Source organism: Esox lucius, chromosome 7, assembly GCF_011004845.1.
Source record: "Esox lucius isolate fEsoLuc1 chromosome 7, fEsoLuc1.pri, whole genome shotgun sequence".
NCBI lineage: Eukaryota > Metazoa > Chordata > Actinopteri > Esociformes > Esocidae > Esox > Esox lucius.
This window is the reverse complement of record NC_047575.1, coordinates 8,499,936-8,516,209: the sequence shown is the minus strand read 5'-3', so window position 1 is coordinate 8,516,209 and position 16,274 is coordinate 8,499,936. Positions and strand designations below refer to the sequence as shown.

Here is a 16,274-nt window from a genome sequence, read left to right as displayed (position 1 = left end):
TCCTAATGCCATTGCGGATGGCTTAAGTGGTCTGTGTGCTTTAATAACCTCAACAGTAGACTCCAAGGGAATTTAGATAATGCAATAGCTTTGGGCTATAAGGTTCTTATCTGCAGTTTTGTCCAAATTGAGTTATTGTAATAGTCTGTTTTCTGTTAAATGTTCTCCAACTCAATAGTAATCTAAATATCTCAATATGTGTTAAGTTTAAAAGAATATGAAAAATATAGCTGACTTTATTCAAACATATTGAGGGTTTGGAACTGAATATTTTTTTCTGAAAAAAGTTGGCATTCGAGTTCAGGTCCCAAGTCGACCATTTCGTCCCCTGTGACTTAAGATGCACAAAAATGTTCAGCCTGTAAGATAACTAATGCAGCTGTGTAGACTTGAGCTGCCTTTCTCAATGCTTTCTGTGCCAGAGACCAGGGGTGTCCTCTGAGTTTCAGAATATTTAGTGCTCAGGCCTGAATAGCAGTTTACAGCAGATGCTGCACGTTGCAGGCCATCCATCAGGCAGGACTGGTTTTACATGCGTTTGTGATGGCGGGAGAAATTCCACAGCATTTCAGTTAAATAAAATCAATTAAATGTTCTGTTTAAGGCACATTGGGGGTATCTGAAACAATAATGTATTTACAATTTCAAATAGGGCCCAGGGTGCAACATTAAAAGATTACTGACCCCAAAAACAATTTTACTGTCTCTCCTTCCAATTAATCAGTGTTACAACATATAACCAAATTCTTACTTAACATGTTTAATCCTTTATGAAATGCATTCTGCCTATATAAAATGTTAAAAATATTTGTCTATTTCTTTCATCACATTTCTGATTAAAAAAATGAAGAAAGATAACAGTCAACAAAACATTAGACTTTTAAACAAAACATGAACTCATTCATCCTCGGGGAACAAGGCAAACGGCTGGTCCGTTCCTGATCAGTACGGTCAAGGGTCCTGAAGATGGATTGTCAGCCACCCTCTTGGCTGTCATGCAGACCAGTTGCTGTTTGCTATTGTCGCTGGTCAGGGATTGTTTGCGAAGGTTGTCAGTGCCTTTGTAAAAAGACACAGATTTTCCCCCTCAAGCCGGGAACTTAGGACAGACGACACGTTGTATCTGAGTTCCATTGAAGTCAAAACAGGTAGATCATTTCTTGCACTGAGGTAAAAATCTTTGCTTTCTTGTAAGCTTGTAGTTATCCTTTGCTGCCTTTTACTCTTGAGTGACTGGGCAAGTTTTTAAATGTTTTAGCTAAGCGACACACATCACTGCTCTACTCTTGACTGGCTAACAGCACATGCAAAGAGCTGGAAGATGGTTATTTGCGCATGTGCCAGATTATGAAACAACTGGAGGATGTTAATTTGTATTTTTTATCAAAAAATGTTATGCTGGTTTTATTAGGCCAGACTTTACTTTTTACTGGCCCAGGGCCATAGTAATTGTCTAGCCCTGGGGCAGTTCATGAAAACTTCAGAAAAGGTCCTCAAGTAAGAGTGTAGAACAAAAGACATGAATTGCTTTCAATTGTCATTTTGCCTCTTTTGCTTTCACTGCGTCCTGCATGTCCTGTATGTGGACATTGTAGAAGGAAACCAAAGACAGGTTCGTCAAACAAAGTGACAAGGTTCTTTGAACATCTGTAACACTATGTCATGATAACTAAATGCTGTGGTGTGGCCAGCCTTCCTCTACGTACTGGCCCTAGTGCGCAGGCCTGGGTTTAAGAAGGCCTGGTCTAGAGGAAGTCTGTGTTTCCGCAGTTGATCTTAGCTAGTCACTGCGTGAGCTGCTGTGTTGCGTTGTTGACAAGCATCCCCAGGAGAAACCGTGTATACGTCACCTACAGCAATGAACAGGTAGGTCTGCCGCCAGTTGGTCCTCAATCTGTTAGCTGCTGATTATTCCAATGCGCCTTAAGTCTGTGTTTGTTAAACCAACACCACAGATGGGCCAGTGGAGAGCCACTCAATTCCTAATTCCTCTCAGAGGCGCTGTGCTTGTCAGCGCAGATTGGTTTTCCACTATCGTAAATGTAGGGCCGCTGTTCAGATACGGCCACTTGAAACACTTTGTTTGATGTACCTTTTTTGTGCCTGTGCGCACGCTCACGCGTGACCGTGTTACTCATTGAACTCCATACACTGAGGTTTTGGGACAACCCGAAACACCATGTAGCTGTTCGCTCCACAGACTTGGTCGTGTCCGCAGTTAGTTGGTTTCCCCAGCTGTGGTTAGCTGGTCCACCCCCCAGCCGGGCACACCATGAAGCTGTAACAAACGGTTTCTTCTCTAAAACATCAATCGCCGCAGCGGCTCCTGCCATTTAATTGGCAGTGCTTGTGATGAATGTCCAGGAAGGCCAGTCCTATTGGTTTCCCTTCCAATCCCACGGAGTAAACTCTGGCTCCCACACGCTTGCCTCACGTCAAGCTGATGTATCACTCTGGTCTCTCCTCGGCCTGTTCTCCTCATCCTCTCTCCTAACCCTTCCCAGCCCTCCTTCGCAGCCTGGCTTGGATGTAGTACACCACCTCTCACGCTCTCTCCTCTCATTCGCTGTCGGTTTCTATTCTGCTGCTAGAGGGGATATAGAAGCTGACAAAAGCACTAGTGCAGTGTGGATGCTTTGCTGCATCGGGCCTCTCGATAGAGACGCGTGTATACACACCCTCTATCTCCCCTCCTCTCTTCATTTTAAGAAGCGATGATTATTAATCTCCTGCCCCGGGTTAAAGAATGCGCGCATTCCCCTGGAATGAATTGGGTGTCACCTCGGAACATCCTTTTGTGTTTGTCTGTGTCGTTTTTCACGGCGGTTGTAATAAGGTTACCAATATCAGGTGATGTCTGTTCGCCCACCTCGCCCAAATGAAGATTAACGAGGAAGTGTGTGTCTGTACTGGTTCCAGCAGGGACCGAAATAGATTCAGTGAATTGGCTTTCTGCTGAAGCTGTGGGTATGGTGGGTGGGGGGGTGCACAACATGGTTTCCATTATTCTCACCTTGCAGCCTTGTGGCACCTCCTAGTTTGTTTTCGAGCTCTGAGGACTGCTTGCATTCCTAGCCTTTTCTGCAGAAATCTGTCTTAACGCTGACCTCCCACAGAGGTCCATCCCTGTTGCATGTTGGGTCGTCCCTCTGAATTGCCTGCTGTTAAAGGGAAATCGAAGCTTAGTCTAATTAGACACCTAACTAAAGCTGATGAGGGGAGCTAAATAATTGGAAATTCAAAGAATGACAATGGCCCTGAGTATAAAGACAAGCCAGTTACTTGAGCGGACTTGCTGCGAATCAGGCCTCTCTGGAACCGTTCTTCCTGGCAGCTAAAGGCCCCAGAAGCTTCTGCGCAAGTGCTGAATTGCACAGCTCTGCTTATTCGGCTGCCCAGAGAACCGATTAGCCTTGTAAATGGTGCACCTTTAATGAAGTTGGATCAAAGCTGAGTGAATGCCTGCAAGACCACATAATGACCACCACATTCTACATAACCGAACAGAATACTCATAATATAACATTACTGTAAGGGGAAAAATCACAAATTCATTTGAGATTTTCGAATGTTTGTTCGAATGGTCAAAATTATCCCTCATGTGGTCAAATCTCAAAAGGGGCTGCACCTCAGGGCGAAATGTGGTTCGCTTGAAACTAAACACAGGTTGTCAAAGTTTGTTCAACACCATGCTCTAAAATTCACTCCCTGTACCTCATTCTAAACATAACTGTGGGCAATTCCAAACCAATGATGTGTAACTTAAGATCTGACTGCATTTCCCCATAAAACTGATCAAGATCAAACTGTTACTATGCCAATGCTGAAATCTTGAATTACCTATTTAAGAATGCCAGTGAGGAACGTGAGGGGAGAGTGACCTCACATATCTTTGCAGAGAGCAGCGTCGATGAAATACCTGGGCCCCTTCACCCTCAATAGCTAGGTATCAGCCCTTTGAGTATATCGCCTTTTCCTCAAACTTCCTGTGTGTCTTAAAGGATCCAATTAACAGAGGTCATGATGAAATGTACAGGGGATGGTTACTTTTCTTTGGGTTTGAGGTAGATATGCTGTTCACTCTTCTTACACACCGGTCCATGGACATATCTGCACACCCATGCTTATGGCAATCCAGTTAAGTCTCACCCTCGTTAGCCTTAATCTAATCACTGGCATCGGAAGCTTCCTTTTGCTTATTTAAACCAACAAATAAAACAATGGGCAACGTGATGTTTGTGCAGCTGGTTCCAATCAGTGGCCCTGGACTTTAAGCTGTGGGATTTCACTACATCAGTTGTGTGTGTGTGTGTGTGTGTGTGTGTGTGTGTGTGTGTGTGTGTGTGGTTTCCTCACTCAGACAGCCGTCCGGCAGGGCTCCACTGGACAGAAGCTGTTTAATGAGTCGATGTGTGCCGTAATCCTTCCAGGTCAAGGGCAAAGGAATGTCCAGAATGTCATGGCACTAGGAGGGTTATGAATGGATCGCGTAAAGACTTTGGTCTCATACTGGACTGGGGGAGGGGCTGGGGAGTATGCATTCACAGTTATCTTTTAGTTCACCGTGGCGGCTACGCCTATGCTCCATCGACAGCCAGCCTCTTTGAGCATTTTTCAAATGCAACTTTTAGCCGACACTTGCGTCCAGACTGACAGTCGGCGCCTTCGTTTTAACTTAGCTAGGTAGGACAACCGCACAACCCAGTAATGTAAGGTGTGCAGCCCACAACTCCGACAACAGCAGCGAACGTGATTCAGGTTGCCAGCGTTCACGAAGGGGACGTTGCCCGTTTCCACAGCCTACCACTGTCTCCGGGTGCTGTCTGTCTGCAGTCAAAGCAGCTATAAATAACATGGCCTTTTCCGTGTTGTGCAGCCTAATTAAGAGGAGAGGGACGAAGGTGCTCCCAAGCATCTGGGCTTGGCGCAGAACGCCTACCCCCTTCATGCGTGCTGGTGATTGGGCGTACACTGCTTCCAATTATCCCCCCTAAAATGGTGTGTCTGTTTGCTGCTTTTAACATCCTCCTCCAACGTCCATGGACTCCTCCCGCAGGAGTCCCGGGCTGAAGTTACTGCTACTTTAAAGGAACACGCTACAGTTCTTTCCTTTGGAAATACATTGTTTTTCAGTATTTGTTTTCCTTTTACATGTAACAAAAGAGGTATGTTATACAGTTTCCTCCTAAAGGTTTGTGTGGAAATGTACAGCCCACTTTTAGTGCCGCGCAGTAAGCATTGTAGTGAACCGTGTCGATTTGTCTGAGACAAAGAAACATGTCGTGTTCCCCAATCCGCTCTCTTCCCCCAGATTTATGGCCATATCTCTTGAGGTGTCTTCCCCAGAATCAATATAGCCTGTTAAAAAGTGGACACAGAACGACAAAATGGTTCCTATTGCACTTCTCTAAGTAATTGCCTCGGCTCTGCTCTCTGGGGGGAACTACGACAAGACAGTGAAGGGGGATGGAAATCATAGTCAGCGGGTTTTACCTGCGGATAAGGAAAGGCTCAGGTGAGAGCAGACCTGGGTAGATTGATTTTGACAAATATAAATGGGTCAACAACACAAAAACACTATGCCTGCCCTTAGTTGAATTTTGAAATCCTTTTGTCACCCCTGAGCCCTATGTTACTGTCCACACCCGGGACACTTAAAGGCACTGTAACAATGTGAGGAAATAAATGTGAGTCCATTTAACTCTGCTGTAGAGGTGGTCCTCTGGGGGTTCAACAGGATGAGCTGGAATTGAGAAAGAGGAGCATTTCTTCTGGCTCTGCTGTGAATTGGCCTTTAATTGAGGTGACAGACAGTAATGATTGGCGCATCGTCGAGTGACATCAAATCGAAAGGTAGACAGCTTTTGAAGTGCCAGGTTCTTGCGGCAGCTGCACAGCTACTTCCTGTTCCACTGCAAGACGAAGGTGAAAAAAAGACAATTTCATAAAAAGGACACGCATTGCTACGCTATCCTCTCCTTTTTCAAAGTGAATGGAATTAGGAAAAAGCACAGAAAGCCCTTTTACTGTGCTCTCAACCTGTAGTGGTTCTAGTGGCTGAGATAAGGAGTGTATTCAATGAAGGGAATGTTAATGGTCCTACTCTTTCAGTGACTGTGTTTTCAGTGAGTTTTCATGCAGCAGGCTCAGTCACATCCAAATGATTTAGCCTCCCACCATTGTTTCTCTTGTTTTCGGAGTGTGACCGAAGGCTTTACCCATATTTCCACAGCTAGCCACAGCGGCTGTAGTTGGAATCCGGCTGTCTCTCTTATCTGGCTCCTTGTCGGGCCATCTGTGGGCACTGTGTTTCACGCAATCACAGATGGATCGAGTGAGACCCAATTAAATGCTGCATTTTTATTGCAGCCAAGTGATTGTTGGACGCTCCTGATATCCTGACTGGTGCCTTTGCAGTGTCGCGGAGACAGTTGTTGTCCTCGTTTCAGCTGTCTGGCCTCTTTCGGCGCTTTGTGTTTTTGCGCTGCTCTACTGAAGCCCGTTCAGTAAACGACATGGCGTGTTCGCGGCGGCGGGGTATCACGTAGGACTCCGCATCGTCTTTATCTCCGACAACGCGGGCGTGTTCGCCTGTCCCCCACCCCTCCCTTTTTAATTTCAGGAGACAAACAGGACACCTCCAAAATGGGCCGTGTGGGGGGGGGGGGGGGAGATTATGTCAGGGGTACAGCTCACAGGGTTAGCACCGTCCCAGTGAAACAGGAGATTAGTACAACGACAAAAGCTGCCCGCTAGATAAGCAGCACGGTGGGCTCGCCGCTCACAACAGCCATGCCGCGCGCGGGGGTGGAAACGCTATCTCCGGCCAAGTAAGTCCTCCAACGGCTGGCGTAGGGACCATACCGACAGGGCAGCGGTGGTACCGTCTGTGCTGGACAGGCCGGGTTGCTTGGCACGCTGTCAGTGTTTGCCGCCAATAAGCAGCAGTGTGTGTGTGTGTGTGTGTGTGTTTGAGAGAGAGAGAGAGAGAGAGAGAGAGAGATCGGAGCCTGGCGTGGTTCTCCGAGCATAGCAGTCTGGTGTGAGGTACCAGCAAAGAGAGTTGAGGAGAGCACACATTGGCTGGCTTGGCAGGGAGCATACCCCTATGGGCTGGAGGGCCCTCGAGGCGGAGGTGGCAGTTTGAGGATCAAGCTCTTCAGACACGCTTCACAAGGTACGGGGGCCAGTGCTTTTCCTGCAGAGCGGCGTCATCGAGAAGTTAAGTGATTGTGCAGTCTTACAGGAAAGGCTCTCACGGGTTCCCCTTTGGCTTATATTGACCAAGTGCCATTTTTACATCAATGTCTTGGAGGTCAACCAGATTTATATGTGTTACTGAGAGTGGTTACCGGGTCCATCTATGTGTTACTGAGAGTGGTTACCGGGTCCATCTATGTGTTACTGAGAGTGGTTACCGGGTCCATCTATGGTTTACTGAGAGTGGTTACCGGGTCCATCTATGTGTTACTGAGAGTGGTTACCGGGTCCATCTATGTGTTACTGAGAGTGGTTACCGGGTCCATCTATGGGTTACTGAGAGTGGTTACCGGGTCCGTCTATGTGTTACTGAGAGTGGTTACCGGGTCCGTCTATGTGTTACTGAGAGTGGTTACCGGGTCCGTCTATGTGTTACTGAGAGTGGTTACCGGGTCCGTCTATGTGTTACTGAGAGTGGTTACCGGGTCCGTCTATGTGTTACTGAGAGTGGTTACCGGGTCCGTCTATGTGTTACTGAGAGTGGTTACCGGGTCCGTCTATGTGTTACTGAGAGTGGTTACCGGGTCCGTCTATGGGTTACTGAGAGTGGTTACCGGGTCCGTCTATGGGTTACTGAGAGTGGTTACCGGGTCCGTCTATGTGTTACTGAGAGTGGTTACCGGGTCCGTCTATGTGTTACTGAGAGTGGTTACCGGGTCCGTCTATGGGTTACTGAGAGTGGTTACCGGGTCCGTCTATGGGTTACTGAGAGCGGTTACCGGGTCCGTCTATGTGTTACTGAGAGTGGTTACCGGGTCCGTCTATGTGTTACTGAGAGTGGTTACCGGGTCCGTCTATGTGTTACCGGGTCCGTCTATGGGTTACTGAGAGCGGTTACCGGGTCCGTCTATGTGTTACTGAGAGTGGTTACCGGGTCCGTCTATGGGTTACTGAGAGTGGTTACCGGGTCCGTCTATGGGTTACTGAGAGTAGTTACCGGGTCCATCTATGCCGGAGATCAAGTCTCAGGGTTGGGGTCGCTCGGTCTGTTTCTTCATCTGTCACGTTTGCGAATCTGGTAGATAAACAGGATTAGAGATTTAGGATTATGCTTCCCCACCCTCCACAGATTGTTCTGATCGGGGCCCTTCAGATGGATTACGATCCATGGTGCCTCTGAGACCCCAAGGTGACTAATAAACCCCATGGACCATCAATAGTCGTTAGTACAGTCTCAATCTGTAAAAGTAAAAAATGACAGCAGGAATTGTGACTGCACTAAATGTATGTCTGTATGAAAGGCAGTGCACAGCATTCTGGCTTTGACTTTTATTGCCTAACGATACACAGTGTATTTATGTCTGAGTGTGTGTGTATACTAAGATTGAGATATGTATTTATTTATTTAAAGCATGTTATCTACATTCCTGGCATATCATATTAAATGCACAGACATAACCTGTAAATTCTTGTGGAATTGTCAGCACTGGGGATTATTGTTAACTTGGATCCTCATTAGCTGTTCCTGGGGTCCAGATGTCCCTGTCTGGAAAGGTCTGAATGCTTATTGGATGAAGTGATTCAGATGTGTATGCTCTTCTGACTCAGAAGTATGCCAACATGAACATGTCCTTGAAGTAAGACATTCAGTGACATTTGCCTTTAGTTACTTTCAGCATTGTACAGCAATACAAGACATTCAGATTTGGATAGGCTAAACAAGATGTAGTTAAGTCTGTATATCAGATAATGTATATTATCTGATAAATGGACTTGTGTTATTTCTTAGAACGGGGTGGGGGGTGGCAGGGGGGTCAAATATAACAATGCCAATGGTGCGTCCTCCTCCACTCTTGTCATTAAGATATCGACCATTTGTCTTGAAACAAACAATAGCAGACATGAACAAACAAAATCCCTGGTTGCTGACAGTGAGAAAACAAGCAGTAGGTAGTTTAGGAAAGCATTGTGGAATCTAAATAGCTTTTCTATTCTTTTATGATCCAGAAAACTTCTGTAAGTTTCTCAAACCTAAAGTAAATGGAGTATCGCAAATGTGCTAAAATGGCAGAGTTGGTTTGAAAGTGAACTGGTTTAATACTGCTTTAATTCAGCTGATTTTGGGAGCCAATTAGCAGTGTCTCCTGTAAGTTTGTATTGTGAGCGATGTGTATATAAAAGGGCCTCTTACATTAATACGATAGAAATAATAAATGTAATTGCTCATGGTAACCCCTTTGTGATGGGTAAAATAGAATATACATAGCTATATACACACACACACACACTTTTTTGGGAATCCCTGCTCAAGGGCAGGGATGTTACAGTGTTGTTTATTTCTGGCAGTTAATCACGCTCACTTTACATCCTAGGTCTGCATTACTCCCTGATTAGAAGGATGTAAATCAGAAGTATCTCTAAGACTTCTACGGCCGACATTGAACAGTCCTGCTCTAGGGCTTAGTTTAGCAATTTGAATAAGCAATGCAAGTATGTAAGCATGTCTTAGCCATTATAAATGTTCATTCATAAATACAACCTTTTTGCCAAAGACATACATTTTTTAACTTCAGTGAAGACCTTTATGCCTGTATATACATATTTAATCACTGTAAATGTAAATATGTGTATCTTTCCTTAATAAGAGGTTGTAAAAAATTGGTTTTCAGTACGAGGTTTCGGTGGTTGATCACAATCTCATTTTTTTTGCCCCTAACTGGTTGCCAGTTGCTTGCTCTCCCCAGAATATATCACATAAATGTGGGGTGGGGAGACTTTGTGGTGTGTCACATATAGGACAAAGTTTCACCTTTTAAATACGGCTGTGGTTGAGTCGCTTCTTGGAAGTGGTGGCTGAAATAGTGGAACCAGTCAAAGTTTTGCCATTAGATCTGTTTTGCGAAAATGCCATTGATGTCCGGTTGTTTACTTAACATTTTTAAGTTTACTTAACATGTTTACTTGTCATTCATATGTACAGTACAGATTATGTCCCACACAGACAGCAGTATGTATGTTCTTGATGAATGTTTTGATGGACCCTGATTTTTACACCCATGTGAGACTTCTACATTTTTCAAATATCTTAACATAGGTCTGTTCTGCAGTCTATTCTGATCTGCAAGTCCAGTGGTTCTCAACCAGGAGTACTAGGACCACTGAAGCTACTTAGCTTATCCACAGGTGGTATTTTACCTAATGATTAACTGTAGCGGGCTGGTAGAGTAATTGAAAGGATCAGTCATATCTCTCCCATTATAATGCACATAGGCTACCTACTGTGTTGTGATCAATGTTTACTTTGCCTATCTCATCTAGTGAGCGTGAACCCCTCTGTGATGGCTGTTTACCTGGGTTGGCTGTGATTAGCTGTAGCAATCCTTGTGGTTCCTAATGCTAATTAAACAAATCAGTCTAAGAACCTCAACCGTGGTCTATCGCCGGTACCCCAGACAGTCCAGAGCTGTGGTGATTCAGAAACATTCACCACTTCTAGTGAAATGAGTCAGGCCTCTGTGATGATAGTAATTAGTCCAAAGACTCCCACCAATTGATTTATTAGTATTAACTATCCCGGCGCCTTGGATACAGAGTCTGGCTAATTGCACATAATCAGTGGATTGCAGATGTATGTTACAGAGTGCAGGCATTACCATAATGAGCCCATTCCTTGCTGTTCACTAAACTCTCCAATGTTTCCTTTCTCTACTTTTCAGTGTAACTAGAACATTTATTTCTGGTTTGATTACAGACACTTTAATGAATTTACATAACCTCCCAAACGGGAGGCGACATCAGTGCCTGACTTTTTTCCGGAGGTTTTGTGAAGAATACTTTTGTCTTCCTCTGGCCACTACCACAATATGCCTCTCTCCCGTCTCGCTGTAGCCGAGCCCCACCAGTCGACCTGCTCCTCTGCCTCCATTGACTGGGTCCACCCTAACTCCTGTCGGGGTGTACAGTGAGGACCCAAAGCCGAGGCGTGAAGGGAAAAGGCCACGAAAACCTGCATTAGTCTCAGTCTGCTGACCCATCATGCATGAGCAAGGACCGGATTTCTCAGGCCTGTCACCGTGCGCCTCAGACAATGTCTGTCATTGTGAATGGGAAATGGCACCGGGCCCACGGGGGTCTGGCCTCAGTGCGCTCTGTGAATCCGACGCCGCCTGAGTCTGAGAGAAAGCTGTCCTGCGAGCCCGGCCACCCAGGGCCAGCGGCCAGGAATTGTCTTGTAGTCGGAGCCCCCCGGCACTGTTCCCCACGGTGCTTATTACTGGACGAGTTCCGCTGTTACGGGGCCCACTCTCCAATCAGTGGCTTGCTAATGTTTGGGGTTGTTGAGGCACGGTGCCATTCTTTTCTGCGTCTTTTTAATTCGGGTAGCCAATATCCGCTGTCCAATTTAAAAAGGAAAAAGACAGATTGGATTGAGAAGAAGCCCAGGCTGAGATAACAAGACCGCAGAGATCCTTTGAACACTGAAGATCTTTGAACCTTTTTTTCTGCTTTAAATGATATCACCGAGTAGTCCGTCACGTGCCTGGAAGACACTTTCTAGTCAGGCTCAGTTTCCTTCTAAGTGTGTTGATATTCTAGGCTCTTTGCTCTTCGAGTCTCTATTCTTCAGTAAAATCCCAGTGGTAGAAGCAAAACGACTAGTGTTTCAAACACATTAAAGCGCTCGGAGCATGCTGTATCAATGTGAACACTCGTTTAGGATTGGCTGAAGGCCAATAAAATTCTTTATTATGTAGTTTGAGTCCTGAATTTTGATAAGCTAAAAGCCATGGTTTATCAGACATTCTGAACTGGGTTGTTTGGATCCTGAATTCAGATTTCCAGATAGCCATAGTACTTGTAAGCAATAAGGCACGAGGGGGTGTGGTATATGGCCAGTATAATACGGCGAAGAGTTGTACATCACCATGACATATTGCGGAATGCCTGGACACAGCTGTTACACGTGGGAAAATTTGGGAATATACCATAAAACCTTGAGATGACGTATTTCTCTTGTAAACTGGTTAAAAACTGAATTAGAGCAGTAAGTAGTAATGTGATGACATACCTGTGGTATTCAGTCTTTTATCCACCGGGGGGTTTGATTACTAATTGCTGATTGGCCGATAGCTGTGGAATATGAGACTGTATAGCACGGGTATGACCTCACACTTTTTACTGCTCCAATCACTGCTATCAGCTAATCAGCATTCAGAATTCGAAGCACCTTTTTTATAAGTAAGCACTAAGGCACGAGGGGGTGAGGTTTATGGTCAATATACCACATCTATAAGCAGTCCGTAGGCCCGACACATTGCAGAGTGCCTGGACACAGTTGTTATCCTTTGTATATTGGCAATTGGCAATATACCACAAACCACCGAGGTGCCTTATTGCTCTTGTAAACCGGTTACCAACCCAATTTCAAAATACATTTGAAACCCGTTTATAAGTGCAGTAAGAACCCCCAGGGGGTTTTGTGGTTTATAGCAAATATAATCTGTCTAAGGCCTGTGTCCAGAGATGCTGCGTTGCGCTGGGCCTACGAACAGCTCTTAGCCCTGGGTTATTGGCCGTATTCCACATTCCCTCGTTTCTTTCTGCTTAACTATACCATGCATATGATGCAAAACTACATGTAGGTTGTTTTGTGATTATGGCCTAAGCATAAGAGGTTTCATCAACTCTGTGCTATGCCTTCTCCGGAAAACAGTGCAATTCTGTAAAAGATTAGTACCACTCAGCTAACAAGTAATATTCACATTTGCATTATATTCTAGATAACGCATAGCCCCTCATCAACTTGACTCACGCATCATGTTTTATAAGGTACAGCAGTGTTCAGGTTGAACTACTTCAGTAAGGGTAGTGAAAACTGATTCCTAAGGTTTTGATGAGTGACAGGATTATAACCCAACTAAAATAGGCCTTCATTAAATACCAATTCTGTCCTCCTGTACTATGATGTTCATTGAGTTTGTGGAACATGAATCAACTAGGTCATGCTTAATAGTTCTCTCACTTCTAACTCTGTTCGTCATGTAGCTAATGCGTTGTAAGGGCCATTGCCTGTGCTAGATGTTGCTGGGTCAGAGGAGAGCTGGGATTGTAGTGCTGTCTCTCTGGGAACACGTGATGCATGAAGTATGTGATACCCTGAGGGCGGGGTTTGTGATAGCATTGATCCCGCGTCTGGAAAAGTGTCTGTGTCTGTGTGTTGTGTTGTTTTTCCCCGGAGGCCCATAACTTTGACGGAACTTTTTCTGCAAGGGTAAAGAAAGTGGGACGTTAGAGGCACTGGCTGGTGTGGGAATTGGTGACTTATTCTTAAATGTCAAGGTCCTCATTTTTCCCCAATTTCATTTCTTTCTTCATTTCTCACTTTACTCTTCTCCAACTCAGCGTTTCTGAAACGTGACAAAAAAGCAATTTTTGTAAACATTGTGTTGGTGCCCCTGTCAGCTAGCCACTGCTTCTATACTCCCTAATGTTGCCCGGGCTGTTGTTACTAAAGGTTTCATTGCTCAAAGTAAGGATTTACTTTCTGAGCGTCCCATACACACCCAAACCCAGTGCCTTAAACTTTTTTCTTCTTCATCCCTCCCTGTTTTAGTCTGGTACATAGAACAAAAAGAACACTCATGAAAGCCATTGTCACGCTTGTCTTGTAAGACTATCTGCCGTCATCTCAGCCTGGTGTTCTCCGATGAGACAATTGATGTCACGGAAAAGCTTGGTGTATTGATCTGAAGGAGAAGTGAAAAAGATCTGTTCTTTTGTCTGCTACTTGCCACAGGCTCTCTGACTCACATCACTCATCACGACTGTCAGGAAAGAACAAGACACAGCTATTCCAACGTTCTACCTTAGAAAGTGCTTTAGCTTTTAAACCCTGTGGAATCCATCTCCGTCTTACAGTAACTGGCCGGTCTACGACCCAGCCACTTCAGCACTCGCTGGTGGTTGTTGGGTGTATCCCCTTTTCAGATTCACTTGACAAATGCATTGTGTCATCCGAATCATACTGGGTTTTCATAATCTTTTGCTCGTTTTAAAAGGCCGGGCTACTCCCGTTGCAGTGGCTGCCCGGACGCATATTAAATAACTCGCGGATGAATAGCGGAGCCCCCTTTCCTGTAATCCTGACCCACATGACATGGTGACAGGCCTTCACGTCCCTCCGTGGGCCACAATAGGAGCCAAGTGACAGGTATTGTGGATGGAGCTTACACTGGGATGGGGGGGGGGGTTGGGACTCGGATGCCGGCACGTCATCCTTAGAACCCCTCCTGGTATTTTCTGCGGCTTTGTTGCTTCCTCAAACTAGCCCCCCCACCACCCCTCCCCCCGCCCGCCTCTAAAATTCCTGACGGGGGTATTGGATCACGCCAACGGTCTAGAACGTGAACAGCTGCGCTTCCTCTAGCACCAAAGGGAGGGGGACTCGGGCGTCTTTCACAGGCTCCCCTCCCCACACCCTTTTGAAGTGATAACACTGTTTTCTCCCTGGTCTCGCCTCGCCCATGTAGTCATCTTTCCAAATGTACTTTTGTGCTCTTTTGCTTCGCTTTGGTAGTCGTGTATTTTTATCCCGGTACCCCTGCATGGCTTTGATTCTTTGTGCCGCTCTTTTCGTTTCCCACACACCCTCCCACCTTCCATGTATTAATGGATCTGCGGCGCCTGGCTGGATCCCACCGCAGGCACGCTGGATCTTGTTGTCTTCCCCGTCGCCTCAGCCATTTCCAAAAGTTTGAACCAGATCTTGTTTTAAGCCTGCGTATTCATCCTTTTAAAAAATCAGCCCTTTGTAGAAGCAGACAAAAAAGAAGGTGCAGCCGTTTTAAGTGGAGAACCCTGTGGATTATGCCTGGGCAGGTTGAGTGTACCGGTGTATGCCTACTGTATGTGTTTGGATTGTCTTCCTGTGTAAATATAAGTTCTGTTTGCAGACCTGTGGACATTAGCTTCACTCTTATGCACCATTTACTTTTCTTTGTGTTCAGTTCAAACCAGAATGTCAGAACAAATTAGGCTTGTCGGGACGTTTCCAGTTGAAAAGGTCCAAAGGACCAAACATTAACAGTAAGCAAGCAATTCTCATTAATACAGTGAAGTGAACTTGGATGGGTGCTTGGTTTCCTGAGTCATGCTGATGGAGACATTATTGACAGGGCTAAAGTACTATTCATCACTGGGAAGTTCTGTTGTTGCCATGGTGCCACACTTGGGACCGATGGACTGTGCTTTTGTACAAACTAGTTACAACATTGGGTTGTTTCACATATTTCTTGTGCTTTTGAGACACACAGGTTCAAAGTTCTTCGGCTTAGTGACTTTTTTTCTAGAAAAATCTATCTAGACACCACAATTTTTTTTGTTTCACTTTTTTAAACACTATTTTTTATATAAAATGTTTTGAGGAGGACCGGAAGAATAGGAGAGGAATAGGAAGTAGTGGAATACACTATCGAGGACAACCGGTTACTATTCAGAACGTTGTGTTGAGCTTTCTTATGCCTAGAGCTTCTAAGGCATCGCTGAACTTGCCACACAGAAAGGAAGAAGGGAAGTCCAGCGACTTTAAGATCAGGTTGTTTCCTAAGCATGCCCTCAAGAAGATCATGAGCACTCCATCACCATTATCTATTGCAGTGGTTCTCAAACCTCTTCTGTAGGACCGGCATACACTCACCTAAAGGATTATTAGGAACACCATACTAATACTGTGTTTGACCCCCTTTCGCCTTCAGAACTGCCTTAATTCTACGTGGCATTGATTCAACAAGGTGCTGAAAGCATTCTTTAGAAATGTTGGCCCATATTGATAGGATAGCATCTTGCAGCTGATGGAGATTTTTGGGATGCACATCCAGGGCACGAAGCTTCCGTTCCGCCACATCCCAAAGATGTTCTATTGGGTTGAGATCTGGTTACTGTGGGAGCCATTTCAGTACAGTGAACTCATTGTCATGTTCAAGAAACCAATTAGAAATTATTCGAGCTTTGTGACATGGTGCATTATCCTGCTGGAAGTAGCCATCAGAGGATGGGTACATGGTGGTCATAAAGGG

General features: G+C 45.3%; 1 protein-coding gene across 3 annotated transcripts in view; it reads left to right on the top strand.

Moving 5' to 3' along the window:
* The window catches only part of ndst1b (N-deacetylase/N-sulfotransferase (heparan glucosaminyl) 1b), a 97,901-nt gene that overhangs the window by 51,044 nt on the left and 30,583 nt on the right, over positions 1-16,274 (top strand). The window contains exon 1 of one of the 3 annotated variants that reach the window (XM_034293132.1): positions 6,728-6,830. The exons of 1 other annotated variant lie outside the window; for it this stretch is intronic. The gene's annotated coding sequence lies outside the window, so the exon portion shown is untranslated. Of the gene's footprint in view, positions 1-6,727; positions 6,831-7,004; positions 7,178-16,274 lie in introns of those variants that run through there. One more of the 3 variants, XM_034293131.1, reaches the window with a different exon arrangement.